Genomic DNA, 24,773 nt, shown 5'->3' on the forward strand with positions numbered 1-24,773 from the left:
TCTTATGGCTACAGTCTGCACTGTGCAGCAGATGTTTTTTTCCTAATCTGTTTGCATTGTTTTTTCTTATCCTGTTTGCAATATCACAATGTTGCCTTTAACTGTTTGACTAAGGTGTAGAATGATTGAGTTGAGAAACTTTTACTTATCATGTGTTTACATTTGCAGGTTGTCCTTCATCTGTATGACTATGGTTTGCACTGGATAGTGGAAGCGTTTTTATCCTGTTTGCATTACTACAAGGCTACAAGACTGCTGTCCCTGCCTGATTGAAGCCTGCACTGAGCAGTGCAAGTATATTTACTGTTTAGCACTTTTGCAAGGTCTCCTTAACTACACTGAGTTGAGTTTGCCTGATAAATGGCTACACAGAGTGTAGACAGTTCTTTTAATTCCATTTCAATGTCTCATTAAGTACAGATTGTTCTTTTTTCTTAAGTATTTTTCCTCTCACTATGTTAACGACAGCTGTTGTTCACACATCACTCTGATTTGAGTAGCATTTTAGTAGCACTTATCGTAAGCTCACACCATATGACATGGCTACCTACATTTAGCCTGCATGCTAGTCAACACAGCAACCCTCCTTTAGTCTCCATATTTTCCTTTCACAACATCTGCTGTTCATGTATCACCCCTTTGATCTGCACATTATAGTATGCTCCCTCATCATGGAGACCCAGTCTGCTCTAGCCCTTCCTTCCTAGGGAGTGTAGCAGATTTCTCATGTTTACTGACAACCCATTACTTCTATCACATACCGATTCTACATTAAATTCCAATCAAACCTTTCTGTGTCTCCTACTGTCAGTAAACAGCATAACAACACCATAAGTTCATATGCTAATACGGTTAAAAATTTTTGCCCAAGCCCTTCAGACACCCATCAGAAAACATCAGCCACTTAGTAGCACTTCTGTTACTGTATCCACAACTACACTTACTTCTAACATAAAGTACCTGGACTGCAGCCCTGAGGTCTTGTAGGCATGTAGCATATCCTAGTAAAATTCTAGTTATTGGTGATTCCACTATCAGATACACAGGCACTGTATTTATCAGGCTAGGCTAGGACAGCTTATTAATAAGCTACCTCTCTCATTCTAAAATTAAGGATAACTCCAGGGCCCTTAGGATCCTTCACCACCCAAAATATGCCTATGATCTCTCAGACCCTTGCAGCTTTAAATGTTCTGTTACCACTGCCATGCACTTGGGGAACACCCTGGTGGCTTTGATTAGACCAAAGGACAGTGCTCTGAACTGAAAATGACTGGCCTCCAGCTGAAAGAAGAGAAACCTCCTGGACTGCCTTGCTATCACTGTGTGAGAATAGGCATCCTGAAGGCCTACCAAGCACATCCAGACATCCTTCCACAGAAGAGACAGAATGGACTGAACTGTGACCAACCAGAACTTTGTCTGTTTTACAAACTGATTGAGGTGGAGAAGGTCCAGAATAGGCCTGAGGTCCCCAGTCATTCTCAAAACCAAAAATAATCTTGAATGGACTATGGATCCTTGCTGGTCTGGTAAGACCTTCTGGATGACTCACTTTTCTAGCAGCTTTGAAATTTCTGTTGTTGCCAATTTCCTCTGAATGGGCCGAACATGTGAGATTTACCTCATTTGTCAGGGAAAGCAAAGGGAATAATGTAGCCTCTGCTAATAATCTTTTGCACCCAAGAGTCTTGAGTGATAGCTAGCCAGGCATAAAGGTGTAGAGACAAATGCATAAATGCCCTCTGAATGCTTCCAGAATGTGGCAATCGGGCAACTCTTCAGGAAAATTGGAAGGGTTTACTGATAAAGGGACTTCAAAACTTGCTCCCTATTGAAATGTCAGCAGTTGAAATGCTGAGTGCCAAAAAGCCGAAAAAAACGACCAAAAACATAGTAAAAGAGCGAATCTCGAAAATTGCTCTTCTCCTTAAAATTGCACCCCCTCACACACACCCTCCAAATTTATATATACCAACTCTGAGATCACCATACCTCGGAAAAAGTGGAATATTCCAATAAATGGCATCTCGGACTTAGTAGATACAAGTCCAATCTTTTCTTCCATTCCGTCTCGGTGCTTCAAGACTCAAGCTAGCGAGACCTAATATTTCATATGGTTACCCATCAAAACCCTTGTTTTTTGGCCCACATCTGCCCCAAGGGTGACATTCTTTGAAATTATTTCCCCCTCAGTGAGTCTGTAACCAGAAAAGTCCTGAGTAAAACTATGGGCTTTACGGAATCATAACTACTCCCCCCTTTTGGTTCTGGGCAAAAGTTCATTGGGAGGTTGGAAAAATGGATACCCATGGCAGACAGGGTTTTGCTTTCCTGCACACTTATAGGTGAGAATTTCCTTGACCTTGGGTCCAAAATGTGTGGAACCATCAAAGGGTGGGAGTTTCAGAAAGGATGTCTTGAAACTCTATGCAAAAATGCAAAGGTGCATCTAGGCCTGCTGGCGAATTGCAATGCCTATGCTTGCAGCTCTCAAAGTTCCATCAGCTGAATTGGAAAGCAGCTGTATGGACATGTTTGACATCAACAGAAGTGTGGTTAACTGTGATTCACAGTCTTCTGTATATCAGCAAGCATATTACCTGAAAAAGACTTAGAAAGCTCCTTGGTCAAGTATTACTGGAAGTGTGTCATTTGAGCTAGGTGATTCAGCACATGTAGAGCAAATGTCACTGAAGTATAGGTCCACTTTCCAAATCTGTCCAACAACCTAGACTCCCTATTAAGGGGATGGACAGCAGTGCTTCTTCAGAACGCTTTTTTTTTTGTGGTTGTAGCAAACACTATGGTATTTACAGCTCAGCCCTTGCTCCAATATGGCCATTTCCTAGCAGATACCAAAATCTTGTCAGGTTTTCTTGGAATTGGCTCCATCACACTGTGTTCCTTCCAAGCCTGATGAGAGACCAAGTTTTTTTTTTTTTTCAAATACAAATTTTTATTGTTTTTTAAGTAGTAGAAACAGTTAAGGTATAAGCAGAAAGTTGGATACGGCATTTGTAATTGCATGTAAGAATACAATGGAATCCAAAAATGTATAAAAAAAACAAACATAAAACTAGAAACAATAAAAAACTATATACAATATCTACAAGCGTGTTACCATTATACACGAGAAAAAGAATGAATAGAGCACAAAGTTAAGCAATAGTGCATCAATACAATGTATAAATAAGACTAAAATTCATGTGTGTATGAGCAAACCCGGAGATTTAAAGTATGGACTTGTCTAGACCATCGTGTAACCAAACAATAAATGGCAGTTCCCTCAGTTACTGACTTTTTGCTAATCACTTAGGACCTGGTCAAGTAGAAGTTTCCAGAATTTCTGGTAATAAGACTCTTTTGTCGGTACTTCTTATAATAAGTTTCTGTGAGGAGATATATTTAAATACCATATTCCTAAATCTGCTCCAACAAAGTTTGGTGCGGTCTTGCCAGTTTTTAGTTATATATAACTTAATTAGTGAGCAGAGCATAATTAGGACATGATGCTTTAGTTTAGAGAGTTTGAGGTCAGAGATGTAGAGAACAGCTAGCTCCCACAATAAGGTAAATTTCTGGTAACTCATTTTTTCTAGGCGTACTTTAAGAGAGCAACAATCTTTGTGGGTATGTTTGCAAAACCATAAAACATGCATGAGGTTGACTTGTGGATACAAGCAAGATGTACAGGATGGAGAGATTTTAGGATCAAATTTATTGAGGACGGAGGGTGTATAATAGGTGATGTTATTGACCATTAGTTGCGTGTAGATGACTTTTTTAAAGGGAGTAAGTTCAATGGTAGTTTTGATTGCCTTGAGTTTTTCTTCTTCTGTGAATGTGGTACCATGTTGATCCCAGTATTTGGAAAATACACAGACAAACTATGTTTAATGAGATTTATCAGTTTATAGGAATTGGAGAGCATTTTTTCCTTACTAGACAGACTTGTCATAATTTCGATTAGTCTACTGATATCCTGATCATTAATAGGTATGTCTTTGGTTAATACTGATGTGATTTCTCTTGATGTAGAATAATGGTACATTTGTTGTTTACTTTCAGTGCTAGGCGTAGGTCTTGTAGGTTTTTATCTTTATGTTTATATATATCCCAAATCGGACAGTCTTTTGATGAGGGAATATTCCATGAGATTTATCAATTTGTTGTTAATCCTAATATTAGGGTTCAAGTGAATTGGTTGAAGGAGGGAGGAATTTGTCCAATTTTATAGATTTCATCAACTCCTGAATTGTTTTAATCTTACATTACAAGATATTCCTTAGTTTAAAATTTCTAAGATTTACAGGAGTTATAAAAGGGAGGGCTTTCGGGTTAATGTTATTTCTAATCACGTGTTGATGCCAAATTCTTACCCAAGAGGGGAACCATCTATCCTTGTCAGGGCAGAAGTTTGAGATTAAAGTAACTCTGTTGGCACATATAATCTTATAATAGAAGTGTAGATCCTGTAGGCTGAGACCCCCTTTTTCCTTGGGGTATACCAATTTTGAATAGTTTATCCCGACTGATTTAGGAAACCAAATAAATCTGATGTGTTCCTTGTTCATTTTGTGAAAGAGGCTGTTTGGAATAATAAGATTTGATGTGTTGAAATGATACAGTAGATTTGGCAGTACGTTCATTTTAACTATTGCTGCTTTGGACAACACAGAGAGTTTTCAACTGTTGCCATCTGTGGAGGTCCTGCGTGATATTTGACCATGCCTTACTTAGGTTATTCTGTAGCATGGAAGACTGGTTGTGTTCAAAACAAATCCCCAGATATTTAAAGGAGTAGATTGCTTGGAAGGGAGAGTCCAGTAAATAATTTACTTTGTATTTTAATGGAATGATGGGAAATATATGAGATTTCTTTTGGTTGACTTTGTAGTCTGATACCTTCGAGAAATTATTTATGGACTCAGTTATTTTCTTTAAATCAGTGTTGGGGTGTTCAACATAAATGTTCAAATCATCTTCAAATGCTGACATCATTACTTTAGTGTTGAAGACTTTAGGTATTGAGTGAAAGTTTTTTTGTGAGAAATGAAGGAAAAATGGCTCTATGAATAAGTTAAAGAGGTGTGGGAAGATAGGGCATCCTTGCCTTGTTACATTAGGGATCTTAATTGGATTGCATAGCCTTTTGTTGATATAGAGGTATGTATGAGAGTCCTTTTATATCATTTTAATGATGTCAGAAAATTCCTTTGGGATGCCGAAATGATGTATGGATGAGAATAAAAATTGCCAATTAACCCTGTCAAATGCTTTACAAGCGTCTAACGTTAGAGAATATATCGGGTTTCTATCATTTTTGGTAAGTTGGATCATGGAGTCTAAAGTTAATGTATTATCCCACATGTGTCTGTGGCACATGAAACCAGCCTGTTCGGGGGATATTAAGAAAGGGATTACTTTTTTGAGTCTTTCTGCTAGGAGAGAGGAGTGGATTTTAATATAGGTTCATAGGTTCATAGGTTCATACTAGGCTATCTGCCCGAGGGCATTTACAAGCCTAGCCCCCTTTAGTTGGAGAAACTATGCCCATTATTTTGCTGAGACTCTGTTGAGCAGTGACACTGAGGTAACCATCTCCCATCCATTGGTCAAGATTCCTCTTGAACAAGGCTAGCAGTGCTCTGCCTCACATAAACCGATTTTGTTCCACAGCATAGGGAGTCTTTGGGTGATGAATCTATCCAGCACGTCCTATTAATAACCGTGTCGAGGTTTAAGTCTCCGCCCTTGTGGCTCTGAGGGATCTAGATTTTTGAGATGAAGCATGTTCATCAAATCTGGGTTTGACATGGCCTTGTATGTCAGGCACAGGTCACCTCTGAGCAAGCGGTAAGCAACTGAATATAACTGGAGTTCTTTCAGTCGGGCAGCATAAGACAGATTTTTGAGACCCTTTATCCTTTTGGTGAGGAACTTTTGTGGCCTCTCCAGCTGCTGAAGTGTCGGGTCAGATACATTCGAATGGGGCATTGTACTCAATCATTGGTCTGATGAGTGAGTACAGGGAGACCATGACCTCCCTTGATCTAGATGTGAATCCCTTCATGATAAGGTGGGCAATGTAGAAGGTCTTCCTAACTACTTTAGCAATATGAGTGTCGAATGAAAGGCTACTGTCAACCTCGATCCCCAGGTCCCTGATAACTTCTTCTGTGATCAGGGGATTGCCACCTATATGATAGCTATGGGTAACCTTGTTTTATGACTATACATTTCTTGGCATTTAACTTTAGGCCATGGCTCTGGCACCAGTTATCCGTTTCTGTGAGACCCTTCTGAAGGATATCTGTGTCAGCTGTGTTTTCGACTATGGTGCCCAGTTTGCAGTCATCTGCAAACTTTGTCAGCCATAACCCTCCTGTGTTTGCTTGTACTTCAGAAAAGTAGATGCCAAACAAGAGTGGGTCCAGGACTGAGCCCTGTGGGACCCCACTTGTGACAGGCTTTGAGTCTGACATGGCGCCAGCAACTCTGACCCTGTGGGTTCTGTCACTCAGCCAGTTTGCAACCCATCTTGTAATGTATGGGTTTACATTTAAGTTGATGAGTTTTTCAGATACCCCAGTGGGTATTGTATCGAAAGCCTTCGCCAGGTCTAGGTAGGCTGTATGGACTGCCTTTTCAATGGCCTTGGTGACTGTTTGAAAAAGTCAACCAAGTTTAAAAGGCATGATCTGCCTTTGACAAAGCCAAACTGGGTTGGATCCAAAGTCTGCAAATTCCCTATGTCTTTATTTATGAGATCCATTATGATCTTCTCCATGGCTTTGCAGATAAGACTTGTCAAGCTAATGGGACGGTAATTTCCAGGGTCGGTGGAGGCACCGCCTTTGTGGAGTGGGACTACAGTCGCTGCGCCACCACTCTGTGCGTGATCCGGAGGTGAGACTAAGATTAAACAGCTGTCCTAACTGTGGGTTTAATTCCTCGTTGAGTTCGTGGAGCACACAGCCGGGGACACCATCAGGTCCCATGGATGCTGTGTTCTTTGCTTTGGAGAGAGCAGTTCTCACCTGGGCGTTAGAGATGTTTGGGGGGCCACAATCATTTGGTATAGATATCTCTCCTTTAGGAGAAGTTTGCACTGAACCTGTCAGCCAGTATGTTGGCAATGTCTGTAGGATCAGTAATCTTCACATCATTTTGAACTAATTCTGAGCATATCTGGGAGTTTCCTCCTAGGTTTCTGACATAGCTAAAGAATGCCTTATGGTTGTCTTTAGAGTCCTTAGCTATTTTTCTCTCAAAATTAGCTTTGGATGATTTTATGAGAGCTCTTAGCTTTTTACTTATAGTGATCAGCGGTGTCTTACCTTTTAAGGATTTTGCTCTATCTTGTAGTAGCTTTCTCCTTTTGTTGTAGAGTTTGTTTATGGCTGGGGTCCACCAGACTGGATGCTTGCCTTTGGTACAAAGAGTCTTTGTTTTGCTTGATTGCCTGATCCATGCAGCCTCTGCAGGTGCTGGTAGAAGGCATTTGTCAGTGATTCGGCGGTTTCAGTAATGTTTACCGCCAGCTCGGGGCCCTCAACCGAGACCACACTAGTCTTTAGCAGTGTGAAGTAGTTCTTTACTGTGGTCTTTTATCGAGATTGGGGGCGGGGATGAGGACCTCCAGCGAGACTAGTTTGTGATCTGATCTCACCAGTGAGGGTATACTTCGGTGTTGAACATTGTGCTCCGAGGTTCGTGATGATGAGAACAAGTATGTTTTGTCCTCTTGTGGGGATGGTGACTAGTTGTTCCATGGCATTTGAGTTTATGAATTGCAGAAACTTTTGGGCTAGAGTGTTTGGGCTTGAGTAGTGTTCCCAGTGTATATTAGGGTAGTTGAAGTCACCTAGTATGATGGTGTTATACATTTATCCAGTGTTTTCAGGAAGGCCATGTGAGGTTCCTGAGTTTCTGGTGGCCTGTAACATGCTACAAATTGCAGAGCAGTCTTGCCTATGGTTAATTGCACCTGGATGGTTTCCGATGCATCGTACCAATCTTGAGGTGTGGGTGTCCTTGATGAATATGGATACCCACCACCTTTCTTAGTATTGTCCGGATTTTGGGGCGGGCATGATATGAGGTAAAACCTGATAGTGCTGGGGTGCTCTCAGGAGCCTTGAACCAGGTTTCTGTCACAGCACAGACATCGATGTTCTCCATACTGAGAAGGGCCTCGAGTGCGTGCATCTTGAGGTTGAGACTTCTGGCATTGAGCAGCATTACCCTTAGTTTTTTTTCTTTGTTGTGTTCTAGGGTGGTAGGTTTAGAATTTGAGCCTTGCCTAAAAAAGGCACTATGGGGGTGGCAAGAGCCTTTGCCAAAATCCGGAAGCCCAGGGGTGACAGGTGCAAGCAAACATTAATCAAAGATATGGGTCTGTAGTTATGTGAGTTGGCTTTGTCAAGATTATTTTTTGGAATCAGGATTGTTTTGGAATTGTTCTAATAGAGGTCTGTTATACCTACTAGTCTGATGTAATTATAAACTTTTAGGAGGATAGATGACAGTTTTAGGTTAAAGGTTTTATAGAAATCTGGTGTGCAACCATTTGGACCTGGGGCCTTACCTAGTTTAAGGTTTCCAATGACATCTAAAATTTCTTGTTGGTTGAGTGGGCCAGTGAGAGACTTTAGTTGAGCCTCATTCAATTTTGGAAATTTAAGATTTTTAAGGAAATTCTCAATTTCAGGGCTAGAGATTTGGTCAGTGTTCATTCCATATATTTCGGTATATAAGTGTTGAAATACTTCTATAATCTCTGAATCTGATTTATAAATTTTATTTTGATATTGAAAAAGGGTAATTCTAGAGGCCCCCTGATTATTTTCAATTATTCTCACTAAGGATCTACATGGAACTTGCACCCATTCTGAATATTTAGCTATGTATCTTTGTTCTTGGAGAGAGTAGTTGTGTTGGTGTAGTTCCAATAGTTCTCTAGTGTTATTAATCAGTTTTTCTAAGTCAGGGTTTGGACCTAACTGATAATTCTTTTCTAGCTTAAGTTGAGAGATTAATTTGTCTTCTTTTTCCTTTCCCAGTTTTTTTAAAGTAAGAAGCTTTTTGGATTAATATCCCTCTAAGTTTCGCTTTGTAGGCAGCCCATTGAATATCAAATAGAAAGCTGATGGATTCTAGATTTTCATCAAACTCTACAAGACTATTGGCAATGTCCTGAACCACATCCCTCTTATATAATAGGTTGTTGTTTAGGGTCCAGTTGCAGCTATTGTCTATTTGATGGTTTGCTTATGCAGTTTACTTTTAGGGTGATTTTGGCAGGATCTGATAGGAACCTAGGCTCAGAAAAGAAATTTATTTCTTCTCTTGTCAAAGATTCTGAGATTAAGAAAAAGTCTAGTCTTGACCAGTAGTTATGACATTTAGTAATTAATTAATTAATTAATTAATTAATTAATTAATTAATTTAGTAAATAATATGTGTGTATGTTATTTTTATGGAGACTGTCACTGAAAGAGATAGCATCTATAAGGTTTAGGTCTGTCATTAATTCACCTAGTGAGAGTGACGCTTGGAAGTTGTATGAGTTTGAGTTACTGGAGTGGTCCAAGGCTGGGTCTATGACTGCATTCCAGTTCCCACCTATTATATAGTGATGGTTTGGGTACTTACATAGGATATTATAGATTTCCAAAATGAAGTCTTGCTGTCTCGCACATGGACTATAAACATTTAGGAAAAGGATAGATTTTCCAGATATAGGGTTAAAGGTTGTGAAAAGGCACCATCTTCAATTTTTATCAAATTTATATTCTGTGATTGACTCTTGAAATGATTTTTTAATTATAATAACCACTCCCTTAGAGTTAGAGCTATTTCCCACTGCTATAATAGATTTTATCCACTTTCTATCTTCTATCTGTGTCCCCATCTCATTCATCTCTGAGCATGTGTGTTTCTTGTATGAAACAAACATTAGCCTCTGATTTAAGTAGTAAATACATCAGTAGTTTTTTCTTGCTCTTATCCTGTAAACCCCTTACGTTCCATGAATCTATTGTCCACATCTCATAGAGTTCAAGTTTTTAAGAGGTATTCCTAGTTTTCTTGTGTAGTGTTTAGTGTCAATGTAGGTCCATTTTTTCTTAAATGTACATATACGAGGGTTTACTCTCATGTTGGTAGCACTAAGCTCCTTCAGAAATAGCCCTGTGTCTAACCACCTGAACTCCCTATTTGAAGGAGCTTGAAGACAGTAGGTTATTAGATATAACCAGGACATATAAACTTTCATCAATTTAAATGTGTAAAATATAAGTGTATTTATATTTAACCATATTAATACAAAACAAGAGTGAAACTTATATACAGTAATATAATTAACCCAAGATTGATCATCCTTGACCCTGCTTAGGAAATCCACATCCCTCTCAGTTTAGGGTAAAGCCCAATATAGCTGTAGTAAGCAGCTTATGAGTATTTTAACTTTATGGTTACTATTGTATCCAAAATTCTACAAAGGCTGCTATAAAATTACACATAACAGTAGGGTGTTACTATGTCTGATGTTAACCATGCGAGGTACCATGAGGAATAATACAAAAGTCAGAACATCGTGATCTGGTCATCCCCTGCCAGAGAGGGTTTATGAAGGTTTGTCACCAACCATAAGGTAGGAAAGAATTATATAGGGGTTTGAAAGAGTCGCTAATTTATAAAAACTAAGACTGTATATGTCTCTGATATTTACCAACTTTATCCCCTGCATTATGACAATCCAGTATAGTTTATAATGGATAAGCATGAATAAGTAATCAGAGATATGCCTCAGCATATTAGCAAACAACAAATATTTGCAGAGCATACCATACACTAAAGTCAAGTTCTCATATTTCTCCCCCATTCAATGAGTGAGTGTTTAATTTAACTGAATTCTACTTTACATAGCAACCAGAACTATGTATAAAACAATAGACAGAAAATACGTAGGGTAGTTACATCCCACATTAGGATTCGTAATACTTTGCTATAGAGTAGTTCAGTTTCACATAGCAAGCGTTAGTGTCTTTACTCATCCCTCTTGTGAAGGGAGTAAGGGTCTGAGATTAAAAGTCACCAATATAACTGAATGTCATATGGAGCCCTTTGGCCTCTATGATCATGGAGTAGATCAGTTAACTGACACTTCTATTTTGCTGCGTAATATAAGCTATTCGTTTACTGCAAGATCCAACTAATAAACTAATTTTTAGTTCCATCCATAGATTGAAATGTCCATAAACTCTCTGAATATATCATCGTGCCTCTTCTTGTTATAGCTTTCGATTTACCAGACTGTCTTAACTAATAAAATTCAGGTACAGCCTTAACCAAAAAAAAGAGATGTTTTCCCATTGTGACCACTGCGGCTGTATACTTACGTTGAGACAAGGTATTGTGGTCAGTGAAGCACATGGAGTCTCTTCAACCTAGGACATTTCTGCTGGGTGGTCGTATTCATTGTTAGCCTTTATTGGCCTCATTAGTCATTTCTCATTCTGCTAGATGGGCATGTGAAACCAATAACTGCATAACATATCCTCGTTATTCACACAAGACTATGGGGGGGGGGGGCAAATTCTGGTGTTAAGCAGGAAGATGCAAGGAAAAATAGGTGCCACAGCCCAACACTTGACATGCAATTCATTCCTAGCTCATTGACTTTATACACTAGAAGCACTTCCAGCAGATAAAAGTCAAAGTTTTAGTGGAGCAAAGACTCTTTAAACCAGGCACAATGAAAGAAAAGGAACGAGAGAGAGAGACCAAGTTAATGACCTCATCAATGGGAGGATCACCCTGGAAGTAAATGGTACATTCCCAAAAGCCTCGAGGAATATCAACTCCTCTAAGGAGGGGGCTTCAGTGGACCTACCCCCTCACTGCTTCATCAGTTCAAGGATGTCTCTAAAGGAGACATCTTCTAAGGGAGATCTTGGGGATCCCTCCTCTTCCTCGAAGTCAGCATCTCCTGTGAGTGACTCCTGAGGGGAATCAATATGTCTCCTTTTGCAAGCCCATTTCCTATGCTCTTTTCCAGTAGGAGGCTCCTGAAAAAATTATATGGTGCTCTCTGCTTACTGCTGCTTGCTTGCTGTGGGATTTGAAGTCTTCTTAAGACGCGCAGTCTTGCTGTGCTGTTTACTGCTGAATCAGAGACACATCATGACTCCATCTGTAGCCTGTTTAAATCACCAAGCCTTTCAAATTGCACTGATAAAGAAATATATTTTGCAGCTATAAGCACAGTTACAGATAACTTATTTTATAACAAACCACACGTAGTCTGTCAGATTTGTAGCATATATTTACAAAGTTTTCCTTCATTACAGATATGAATGATGACTTCTACAAGATACCTCTCTCTGTCCTTCTCTCACAGAACTGAATTACTACAAAAGCTATATACAGAGCTAGACACGCACACAAGAGATTGGTATTTCCTCCTGGTATATTTTTCTGGCCTTCTATAGAAAGTCACATAATGTCTGTTTTAGACTTGTCTATTGTCCTTTTGTGATTTAAGCACTTTTGCTGATGTGAGGATGCCATTCTGAAAGGAAACATCTGTATAAGCTGTTCCTACTGGAAAAACATCACGTATTGCTGAATTTATAAAAAAGGATGTCTGTTAATAGATATTTGTTCTGCAAACATGAGAAAATCATATAATCCTTGCTTTCCAATATTGCTTTGTTAGACTTTTCTTTTTGATGCCATGAAGAGAAGCCTGTCTGTTATACATATAGTATGAATGCACATTTTACACTGCTAAACTCTATACATATATTCAAGCAAACTTTTTATTCTATGCTTTATCTTTCAGCATATTTATATTCATAATATCTAACAATTCCCTCTGTTTTTAAACATACTCAAAACATTCTATAAAAACACATTATTTTTATATAAAACCTTTAGTCTTTTTTGATACAAGTCAAAATGCAATTTTACATAGTTAATACAATGAAAACATGTATTACTACCAAACCTGAATGTATTTAACAACTTTTTCTTTTGCAGACCATTCTGTGAAAATATTTTATCAGTTATGAGCTGTGTCTGTTTTAATTTTACTTGATTAATTTATTATTTTGCAATCACATAATTTAATTTATGACTTAGAATTGTTTCATTAACTCTTTGCAACTGTTGAATTAACTATAAGAGACAATAACTATGTGCTACTGCAAGCATTTATACACTGCTGAAAATATACAGTTTTAATGTCATTTTAACCATAACATTGTGATCATGTCTTCGAACTGCTCATTAACATCTTGGTAAAGTACTGAACTGGGCTTAGATAATAAATATTTGAAAGCAGTTATTTTACTGGGGTAAAACCAGTGATATTACAACTTGACAAATTACTTTTGAACTTATTACAGTGTATCCTGATCAGTATGTATTTACACAGACTGTTTGCTATTTATGCATTTCAATCTAGTAGGTACCCTGGACCCCTTTTTTCTTTAAATATTTTTTTACACATATTCATTACTAGACATTAATTTCATTTGTACTGAATTTTTCTGCATTTGTACATACAAAGACTATCATTTGTACTGAATTATTCTGCATTTGTACATACAATGACTATAAAGTACATTTAGTCTAATTTTACAAATTTAATAACATTAATATTGAGCAAAATCTTGGAAAATGTTTATGTCTCTTTAGAAATATCTAGTGGAACTGGCACCAAATGCATATGTCATGTTATTTTAAACTACATACTCAGCAATCAAAAATATTCATGCTTTTTATACCAACATTGTTTTGCCAAAAACATATTAAAATAGTGACCATTCTTGCTATTAGAAACATTTATGCATTTTGCATATCTTTATTCTCTCTTGTATAGCTTTAATAAAGCAATTTTAAATAATTTCTTGTTTTTTTAAACCATCTCTTGTATAGCTTTACAATTTAACTGGTTGTAAATACAATTTAATTCTAAACAATACAATAATAACCATTATGATAGCTATTAACAACTTGTAAAATATCTTATCCTGTCAGGTTTAATCCAGTTTACCAGTATTTCTAATACACTAATACCTGTTTTTCCCTCCCCATAAAAGAGTATTGTCAAGAAGGAATGAGATATTTCTTCCTGTAGCTTTATTTTAGAACCTTATTATTTTTTTTTTCCAGCGGCTTTATTTCTGACACTTGTTGTTTATTTTTTCTGTAGCTTCATTTCAGACCCTTGTGCAGTACTGCTTATACAGTCAGTGTAAAACTGAGAAACTGCCCCTCCCCCTGTAGTACTTCAGCACTGTTTTCCTGCCCTATGCTGTGAGAATAGAATGTATGTCATCTACATTTGTTTTATTAGGTTACTAAATAAAGCTTTCACTGTATATTACCTCTAGTAGGTATTTACACCCTCCTGCACAATTGATTTGAACTGTATATATATACTCTAGCCCATTTTTTATTTAAATATGTTTTTTTTTTGTCCTTTTAACATTTACTTGCAAACAGATTATAAGTGACATCTATGCACAATTGTGACATTTTATTACAATTACCAAATAGTATTGCCTGTAAACATTTTAATAATTATGTTTAATAACAATGATGCTTTAGAAAAACTCAAGCTACTTGTCTGGCAATCAGTCTTGTTGTTTATCTTATCTTTTCAACATTTCCTGTAACTATTCATTCAGTCTAGGAAGGTCTGAGCTCACATTTCATACTCTGTAAACTATAATTAATTATTTTGGCATTTTTCCTTTAATCTGATTGTGATTTGCATAACTATGCATTTATACAACATAAATAGACATTATTTTACAATTCCCTTACATGGATTACAGTATTTTTTATTATTTATTTACCTATTTAACTGTCCTGCCATTAATTTTACAAAAACTGTTTGAATAATACCATCTGTGATTTTCTTTTTAAAATTCAGAACTTTAACTGTTTGGTGTTACTATATAATTATAAACAAATTGTAAAAAACAAAATAGATATTAGTTTAACCAACACATTTATATTATTTATATTTGCTGTTGTCTGCCTGTTATTCTTGTGTATTATAACAGATGTACTCTAGATGAAAAGAACACACATGCATGTCTGTCTTGTATATGTATATCTTTATACAAGCATGTCATGTCCCTACCATCCTAGCATGCATGCTTAACCATTTTCAAAACATAAACATATTATAAAATATATTTCTTTTTCACAGATTAACTGTGTATGCAGGAAATTCCCAGTCTTTGTCAGTTGAGCTAATTTATTTCCTTTATCCTGCAACTGCAGTTGAATTTCCTGTGATGTTGCATGGTCTTTCTGACATTCTTTAGTAAGCTGTTCTGCTGAATTTGAAACTCCTATGCACTTTTGAAAAGATGTGTGTATAACTTGTCTAAGCTTCCTGAACTCATTGTGTCTGTCTTTTAGAAGTTTATTACATTTCTTTGTAGCAAAATGTACTAGAGTTTCTATCAGTAACTGATTTGACTGTTGTTGCAACTCTGAAATAAACATTTTACATCTGGTGACAGAATATAACTGTCTAACATTTGAATATAATGTCAACATATTAACTTTTCTTGGTTCTTTACCTTTACAATTTTTGTCTGTACAGTCTAACCTTTGGATAATGTCATGCACTGTATTTTTATGACATTGTACACACAATAAACATTTTATACCACACATGATTTTATTTCAGATACCAGTCAAATATTATAATCCATTTGCATAATGCCTTACTATCAAATTGCAATCCATTTGCATAATGCCTTACTATTAACTTGCCCTAATAAGGTTTTACATTTGCTAATATGCAGTATATACATTTATTCTGTTATTATTATTACCTCTATGGCATTCATACTGTATGTAACACAGAATAATTTTCTTACCAGTCAACAGACAGGCAGATGGCCAAGCTGCTTTACTGTAGATGGTTGAAAAGTTTCTGTAGTCACTTGTGAAGTTGGTACAGCAAAACTAGCAGATTCAGTCTTACATCTTTGTCTTGTACCTTTTCTGGAGAATTTATGGAACTGCTCCACCTTCCTGCAATGCAGTCTCACTGGATTTAGGCGTCTATTAAAGTGTCTGGCTACACACTGTTGAAAACTGTAGAGATCGGAAGTACTTCACATAAGCGTTAGATGTTTTCCCATTGTGACCACTGCGGCTGTATACTTACGTTGAGACAAGGTATTGTGGTCAGTGAAGCACATGGAGTCTCTTCGGCCTAGGACATTTCTGCTGGGTGGTCGTATTCATTGTTAGCCTTTATTGGCCTCATTAGTCATTTCTCATTCTGCTAGATGGGCATGTGAAACCAATAACTGCATAACATATCTTCGTTATTCACACAAGACTATGAGGGGCAAATTCTGGTGTTAAGCAGGAAGATGCAAGGGAAAATAGGTCCCACAGCCCAACACTTGACATGCAATTCATTCCTAGCTCATTGACTTTATACACTAGTAGCGCTTCCAGCAGATAAAGTCAAAGTTTTAGTGGAGCAAAGACTCTTTAAACCAAGCACAATGAAAGAAAAAGAACGAGAGAGAGAGAGAGACCAAGTTAATGACCTCATCAATGGGAGGATCACCCTGGACGTAAATGGTGCATTCCCAAAAGCCTCAGGGAATATCAACTCCTCTAAGGAGGGGGCTTCAGTGGACCTACCCCCTCACTGCTTCATCAGTTCAAGGATGTCTCTAAAGGAGACATCTTCTAAGGGAGATCTTGGGGATCCCTCCTCTTCCTCAAAGTCAGCATCTCCTGTGAGTGACTCCTGAGGGGAATCAATATGTCTCCTTTTGCAAGCCCATTTCCTATGCTCTTTTCCAGTAGGAGGCTCCAGGGATAGCTTGAAACCAAAAGGAGAACTTACCAGGAGAGACTGTTTGAGACTTACTGAGGCTGGTTGCCCCTGCATAGCAGGATGAGCAGAAGGAGGGGCTTCAGGATCCAGTGGGAATTAGGACTATGTCAGGTGGAGGTAATAGACTTCCTCTTCTTTATATGGAGAGTACCCTTTAAAAGGCCTCAAAACGTGAAGCTGAAACCTGAGCTGAGGAAAGAATGTTTAGGATGTGAAGATCCCAACAAAGGAACATCCAAGGTCCAGATTTGACATGGCCCCAAAGCTGGAATTGGTGCCAAGCAGTCTAAGGCCAAAGTACTCTAAGGCAGGGATGGTTCCACTAACCTCAGAGTCAATCTTAAACCCCAGACTTTGTCCCAGAACACTCAACTCTGAGACCCAATACTGTTGAAGTCAAACAGGTATGGAAAATGGTCAGAGTCAAAGGTGACCTGTCTATCGGCTTTGTTTAGGTCATCCAGCATTTATAACTCAGTGCTCTGGACACCAGAAATGAAAGTTGTACCAGAGAAGCAGATGGGAGGACACCCATCTGGATCTGTGTCCTCAGAAACTAAAGCATCGTCCTGTCAACATTATCTTCTACCAGACTCTTGACACCAAATGGGCCTTAAAGAGAAGGTCACGGATAGTGGCCTTGAAGACCAGTGTGCTGATTTTTCCTGTAAAAAGGGAGAATGGACCTGAAGACTGATTAGCTCTGGAGAAAATCTAATTGCGGATCTGAATCAGCTCCTGAATCATGAATGGATCCAAAAGTCTTGACATTTTAGAAGCAAGGAAAGAAGTACCTGACAGGTCCAAGGATCTCTCATGAGCCCTATTTTTGCCATCAGTCCTGTCTTACTGTTTTTCTTTTTCCTGTGCTTTGCTTTTCTCTCTATTGCTCTATTTTTACTTTTTCTTTAGTAAACTTGGGTTTATCCCCCATTTTTAGATGACACAGAAGCATATGTTTCTCCAGAAAGGTTTGATTCTCCAACTGTGGCAGGGAGAAGATCCTTGAGAACTAATTTATTCCTGCAGATGATAAATACCCTGACCCCAAATGAGGCACAGGACACACACACACACACACACACACACACACACACACACACACACACACACATGGTATCCAGGTGATCTACCCCTAAACAGTATAGACACAAAACATGAGGGTCTTGGGGAGGGATCTTGTACCTGCACTTTTTAAGGCAAGACACTTTGCCACTCCTGAAGAAGGTTACACACACACCACACTATAGAAGACAGTCCAGTAAAGCACAAGATGTACAGCTACTTACACTCTAATCAGGAGAAGACATCAACAAACTTTGTTATAAGTTTAATGGTAGAGGGCAAAAGCTACAGAAAAAACAAACTGCTGAAAAAATACACAATCATTTTGAGTGGTAAGACCTCAGAACATGCAGCAAACAAGATCTGAGGTATTGTAGGGAACAGGAGGAAATTATGGGTAGGGGAAAAACCTGAGCCCTGGATCGGAGAGCCTGAAAAAGGTGCTGATGTTGAATCTGGTCAGATTTGATAATCCATCCAGTGAGTCAGATGGAAAAGACAACATCGGATTTGTGCTTTTCTACTAGCATCACATTCAAGTAATTGATCTTGTTTTTAGCCTAATTAGAAGTAAATTTTAAAAATGTAGTAGTGTTCATCAAGTTAACATGCAGACTCTGAAAATACAAGTTAACCACCTCCCATACAACAAAGACACCCTCAATAAAGCATTCATACAACTCTATTTTATCTTTGAATGTACTGTTACAAGAATGTTTTTTTCTCCACTCTCCCATAACTACTACTACTACAAAAGTTGTTGCTATGTTGGCTTCCTTTAGGTACCACTCAGTACCAAACTAAAAAAAAAAAGTTGTTCATCAGTACAATTTCCATCTGAAGAAATATTTTAATGAATAACAATCTAAAAGTTTAACCGTAGTTCTGGTGCGTCATTTGAATCGTTTTGGTTTCTACATTCACAATCCAAATACCTTTTCAGCTGCATTGTTGAACATGGAAACTATGAGAGGGACAGTGTTTTAGGAAGCAGGCCACTGAAAAAAGCCAGTGTGACAGAACAGACACCACCTTTTGTCATGCGTTTCAAGAAACAATCAGCTTGCAGGGGAGGAAAAGAAACCGAACATAACTAGCTGGAAGAAGTTCAATATTAAAAGGCTATTTACATTGCAGTATGTAAGTGTATTGTATGAAGCATAAATTATAAGTGTAAACTGGATTCAACTGACATTTCATGGTAGAAACATTTTCCAAATCTTTTTGACACCGATGAGCAGTGAACATGCTTTAGCTATAAAATTTTAAATGGATTTATTTTTATTTTACAATTCCCTGAAAAACAATGCCCATCATTCAACATCTTACCCTTAATGTGCTTGTGAAAAACTGAGGGGCTGCCAGCCCAGACAGAATTTTGTAAATAATTCTATGCCATTGTAAATATTAATATGATCCACAGGCTGGTTTCACAAATGTAAGAAAACTGTGTTTTATGTGCTAAGCTTCAAAAATGTAACCACAGTGCACCCTATTGTAAGAAATCTGATAAGTAAAGAATTTATGACTGTGTGATCTCAAGCTTGGAGACAGGATGTCTTCAGCTAGAAATCCTTTCTGTTGTCTTAAGTCATAGATAATTACTAGGTTTCATATGTAAAGTGTCTTTTATTGCTGTGACTTCCTGGCAGGTGCAGGTCAAAAAGAAATGTTAAAAATTTGAGTTCTGTGAGCCTGGGAAACTTCAGCAGAGGTGTCAAGAATGATGTAATCTGAAATGACTCAGCAGTAATGTATATTATCAGTTTAAGGGCTATTTCAGAAAGTAAGAAGGGCATTTTGTATTTTGTTCTGAAGGTGACAACAACTCTCTAGCACTTGCTTTGCTCTGTAAGTAGGATCCTAGATCTTAATATTTCTCTTGGAGATAGAAATAGCAAGATTAGTCTAGCTGTTTCTATTTTTATGTGAGACTATCCAGCAATGTTGTTTTAAAGTATTTCCTATTATTTCTGAACTCTCTATTGTCATTGTGTTGAACTCATGAGTATTGTCTTGGGTTTTTTATTATTAAATATTTTTAAACCTTTCAACTGTGACTGTTTTATCTAGGGATAAGTTAAGCTCTTAGGTTACTTGCATGTATTTGGTGATACTGTACAAAACCACTCTAATAGCCTTGCTGTTTGTCGCACTTACTAATTGGATAATAATAACATTACACAGTAGAATTGGTCACCCTTTGGGAAGGGCCTTATTAGTAGCTGATAAGAACAGTTGTTGGCAGTGATTTCTACCTTATAGTCTGGGCAGAAGGATTCATAGCTGGAGAACCTGTGCTAGCCTTCCCCAGGAGTGTCTGTGTGTTTGTCTATAACTCATATGTCAAAGTTTGTGTGTGTGTGTGTGTGTGTATGAGCTACTTGGGCAGGGACACAAAGCACTGGTTGGACAGAGAGGGTACTGGAGGTTTTGGCTCGACTACTCGGCTGAGATCTGAACCCTATAGCTCTGCCAGTGGGGAGTCTTATTGGGGATCTGGAGAGATAGGGAGAAACCAGCCCTAGACTGACTGTGATCTCTGTGTGCTCTTAAGGGAAATTGTACTTTACTGTATGTGTACTTGTTATCCTCCCAATGTGGATGCCTTTCTTTGGTGCTAGTGGTGAGGATTGAGGCTCCTTGATTACTGGCCCAGTGAACAGGCATCACAGTGCTCATACTATAGATGGAGGAGGCAAAAATGAGAGAGTGGATTCACACTATGAGCTAAATCTGCCAAACACTGGTAAGACGTGATCAGTCAGTCCTCATAGTCCCTACAGACTGCATGAACCCACTACACACATTAAAAGGTCTAAAGACAGCAGAGATTAACAAGGCATGTATCCATGGACACTATGCAGGTATAACGTACACCAAACCAGCAAAAATGAACAGCTGAACAGTGTCACTGCATGTATGTGTAATTGCAAAGAGCAAAGCACTCGGAGTTATGTAGGTTATTCCAACATGCAAATAACATGGAGAAAAAGGAAAATGCCTAACAGTACCACACCAAACTGTACATAACTCCAGTGTAGTAGTCCTCTTCCTTCCCTATGTCAGACACGTGCCCCCTGTTTTAACCACCTTCAGGTAACCCAGTGCACTACAGTTAAATTATGACATCCTCGGATAAAGCATTTAATGTTAACTAGCTCAATTTTTAAAGTTCACTATTCTATCACTGGGTATGAATTTATGGTCTTACAAGGGGCTCTCCATTTATCTACCTTAACCTCTCTCTCTCTGCATACATATATATATATATATATATATATATATATATATATATGTGTGTGTGTTTGAGTTGTGTGTATCCATGTGTGTGAGTGTGTGTGTGTGTGTGTGTGTATGTTGGTATATGTAGAAGAAATTTATATAAAACTGACTATGGAAAGGCAGATGGTGCCCACACCATAACACCAATATCACTACCTTTGACATAGGAGACAAGGTATACTGGTGAATGGCATAGATTCTGTTGTCAAACATGAGCCCCATGTTGCAGTGTGGTAACACCATACTGTGGTTATCCCATTTTATAATGCATAGTAGAATGCAGCTCATACGTGTGTGTGTGTGTGTGTGTGTGTGTGTGTGTGTGTGTGTGTGTGTGTGTGTGTGTGTGTGTGTGTGTGTGTGTGTGCGTGTATAGGTTGCGTTCAATCGCTCAGCATATCAAGTGTTCGAGTGCTTGAATGATCAGCTGCAGTGTTTGAAAATGAACTTTCCAACTTTGCCACTGTTTATGTGTTTAAGATGTTGGTACAATGGGAATTAGGAATATACCCTTTCCCCACTGTAGTGCATTCCCGGAGTTGATGTATATATATATATATATATATATATATATATATATATATATATATATATATATATATATATAAATATATATATATATATATATATATATATATATATATATATATATATATGTATATACATATATATAAATATATATAGTTCAAACACAAACATAAGAATCCAGCACCCATAATATATCAAACCTCATGGTCAAATCCAGAAGAAAAGGGCCCAAAACACTTAAATAAGTGTATAGAAAGTTTTTATTCCAATAGAACAAACATTCAAGCAGCTTCTGGAGCAGCCATTCAGCTCCAACAACACAGACCGGTGACTGGTTTCACCCCTTGGCGTCGTCAGTGTGAAATTACATTACAGCAATCACCAGTATTTATATTTCATGGTCCCCATTCAGTTAAAGACATACACTTTTAGAAATACACATTCCTTAATATGGAACCCACATCCAGAAGGGATATTTTTCAGAAAGCATAATCTATTACATATACAAACTGAGTACATATAAGCATCCACAGTATATAATAATATTCTGTTACTGGGACTAAGGCTAATACGTATACAAACACATATTCTTAATCAGAAAGGTTGAGAAAGAAGACAGTGAAATATAAGTCAAACATTACCAGTGGTCATTAAGTCCAGGCTTGTATAAAGCTCCCAACTTGACCATCCACATTCTTTCTTTTCTATCTAAAAGCTTATGTTGGGTGGTGTCTGACATTCTGTCCCCTTCACTAAATCAATCCCTATAAAAAGGAATTGTGCTGAGGTGTGTTCTAATTTATGTTTATAGAGTGCACTTCTCTGACGTTTACAACTGATATCACTGAGATGCACTGCGATTCTGCTCTTCAGATTCCTAGAGGTCTGCCCGACATAAAATGCCCCACATTGGAAGACCACCATATAAACTACCCATTCTGTACAACAAGTTATCAAATTTCTAATATCAAATACTTTTGAAGTGTTAATAGATGTGAATGACTTAGCCCATGACACTACCCTACAGTACACACAATTATCATAAGCATTGCTACCCCTAGGTGCATGGTTGTCTTCATTCCCTTTAGGCCAGTCAATCTTTTTGTACCAAGAGATTTACTCACCAATATTCTTCCCTCGTCTTTAACTATATGAACATATAGCCTCTAGGCATTGGTCAAAAAATTGGTCAGATTTCAAAATTTCCCAATGTCTGGCAATAACTTCCCTGATTTTGAAAACGTTAGTGCCATAATTTATAACAAATCTGAGTTTGGGACTGCTTGTATCCAATGTTACTGGCCTTACAATTTGTAATAAATCAGCATTCCTGTTTACCAGAAAGTTGTCTCTAACATAACCAAATACCTTGATTTTTTTCTTTCACAATATTATTTTTCTGATAGCCTCTTCTAATAAATCTGTTACCCATCTCCTCTAATTCAAGTTTGTATCCCTCATCTTCACTGCAAATTCGCCTAAGTCTTTGAAATTTTGACTTCAGTATATTGGCAGTAATATGTTTAGGGTGACAGCTACTGGCTTCCAAAATTACATTCTTAGTAAATGATTTTCTATATAAGCTAGTGATCATACAGCCATTTGTTTTTTTACTTATCTTCACATCTAAAAAATCAATACTTGTTTTTTTCAAGTCTGTCAAAAAACACAAGTCCAAACTCATTTGAATTTAAATATTTAACAATTTTTTATCAGTTGGTAACAGTTCCTGACCAAATGCCCCAGCAGTCATCCAGGTAGTGATGCCACATGCTTAAATCTTCTTTAAATGGGTTCATGTCACTATAAATTAACTGCCATTCCAAATACCCCATAAAGAGGTCAGAGTAAACTGGTGCAAATGTAGTCAGTCCCATGGCAGTTCCCTTCATTTGTAGATAACAGCCACCACAAAAATAAAGCACATTATGTTCGAATACAAATTGTACAAGGGTAATCAAGAAATCAACATGACCAGATGAATACATACCATATATTTCAATCCAGTGTTTCAAGGCCCGAATACCCCCACTATGTGGGATATTTGTATACAAAGATTGAACATCCAGGGTACAAAGAAAAGAATTGGGACTCACTTGTAAATAATTCATTAAATATAAACAATCATTAGAATCTTTTAGTCTAGCTCTTACCAAATGTACTAGTGGTTTTAACTGGTGTTCAAGATATACCGGCAAAGATACACTCTCCCTGAGAAATCTGACAAGGGGGGTGCCATAGTAATTTGGGCAAGAGCAGAATACGTAGGTGAAGCTTTGAAACAATTGAATGATGGCAGATTTTATCATAAACTGCCACTGGATCCAACTATGGATTTCAAAAGAAAAATTGATGCATTTCTTTTGAATGCTATGTCATACAGAAATATATCAGAATCTCTATATAAACAACTTACAGTGAATGACCCTAAATCCCACAGATTCTACATCTTGCCAAAGATACACAAGACAGTTATTAAACCTCCAGGAAGACCTGTAGTGTCAGGGAGAGGTTCTTTAACAGAACATTTGTCAGTATATCTGTAGCTTCCAAACAGGCTTTGTGCCTCATGAATGGAGAACAGTAACAGTCATTCCTCTGCACAAAGGTGTGTCATCTACAGACCCATAAGTCTCACTAGTCTCATATGCAAAGCCATGGAAAGAATTATCATGGAAATGATCAATAATGACATAGGAAACCCCAGACACTGAACCCAAAACAATCTGGTTTCATCAAGGGCAGGTCATGCCTACTCTGCCTGGTGAACTTCTTTGAGAAGGTCACCAAAGCAACGGATGAGGGCAAAATGGTTTAGACTACCTACCTTGACCTGGCCAAGGCATCTGACACAATACCTCACTCGGGCATTGTTGACAAACTCAAAAGGTTATGTACAAACCCTTATGCCATCCAGTGGATAGCCAAATGGCTCACAGACAGGACCTAGGAAGTTAGAACTGGGGAAGCCACCTCTACAAAAATGCCAATCAC

General features: G+C 37.8%; 1 protein-coding gene across 3 annotated transcripts in view; it reads right to left on the reverse strand.

Annotated features, from left to right (window-relative positions):
- REEP1 (receptor accessory protein 1) overlaps positions 1-24,773 on the reverse strand; it is a 1,259,835-nt gene that overhangs the window by 1,130,200 nt on the left and 104,862 nt on the right. The window lies entirely within an intron of this gene.

This window comes from Protopterus annectens, chromosome 2.part1 (genome assembly GCF_019279795.1).
Source record: "Protopterus annectens isolate FY-2018-M chromosome 2.part1, PAN1.0, whole genome shotgun sequence".
Classification (NCBI taxonomy): Eukaryota; Metazoa; Chordata; order Ceratodontiformes; family Protopteridae; genus Protopterus; species Protopterus annectens.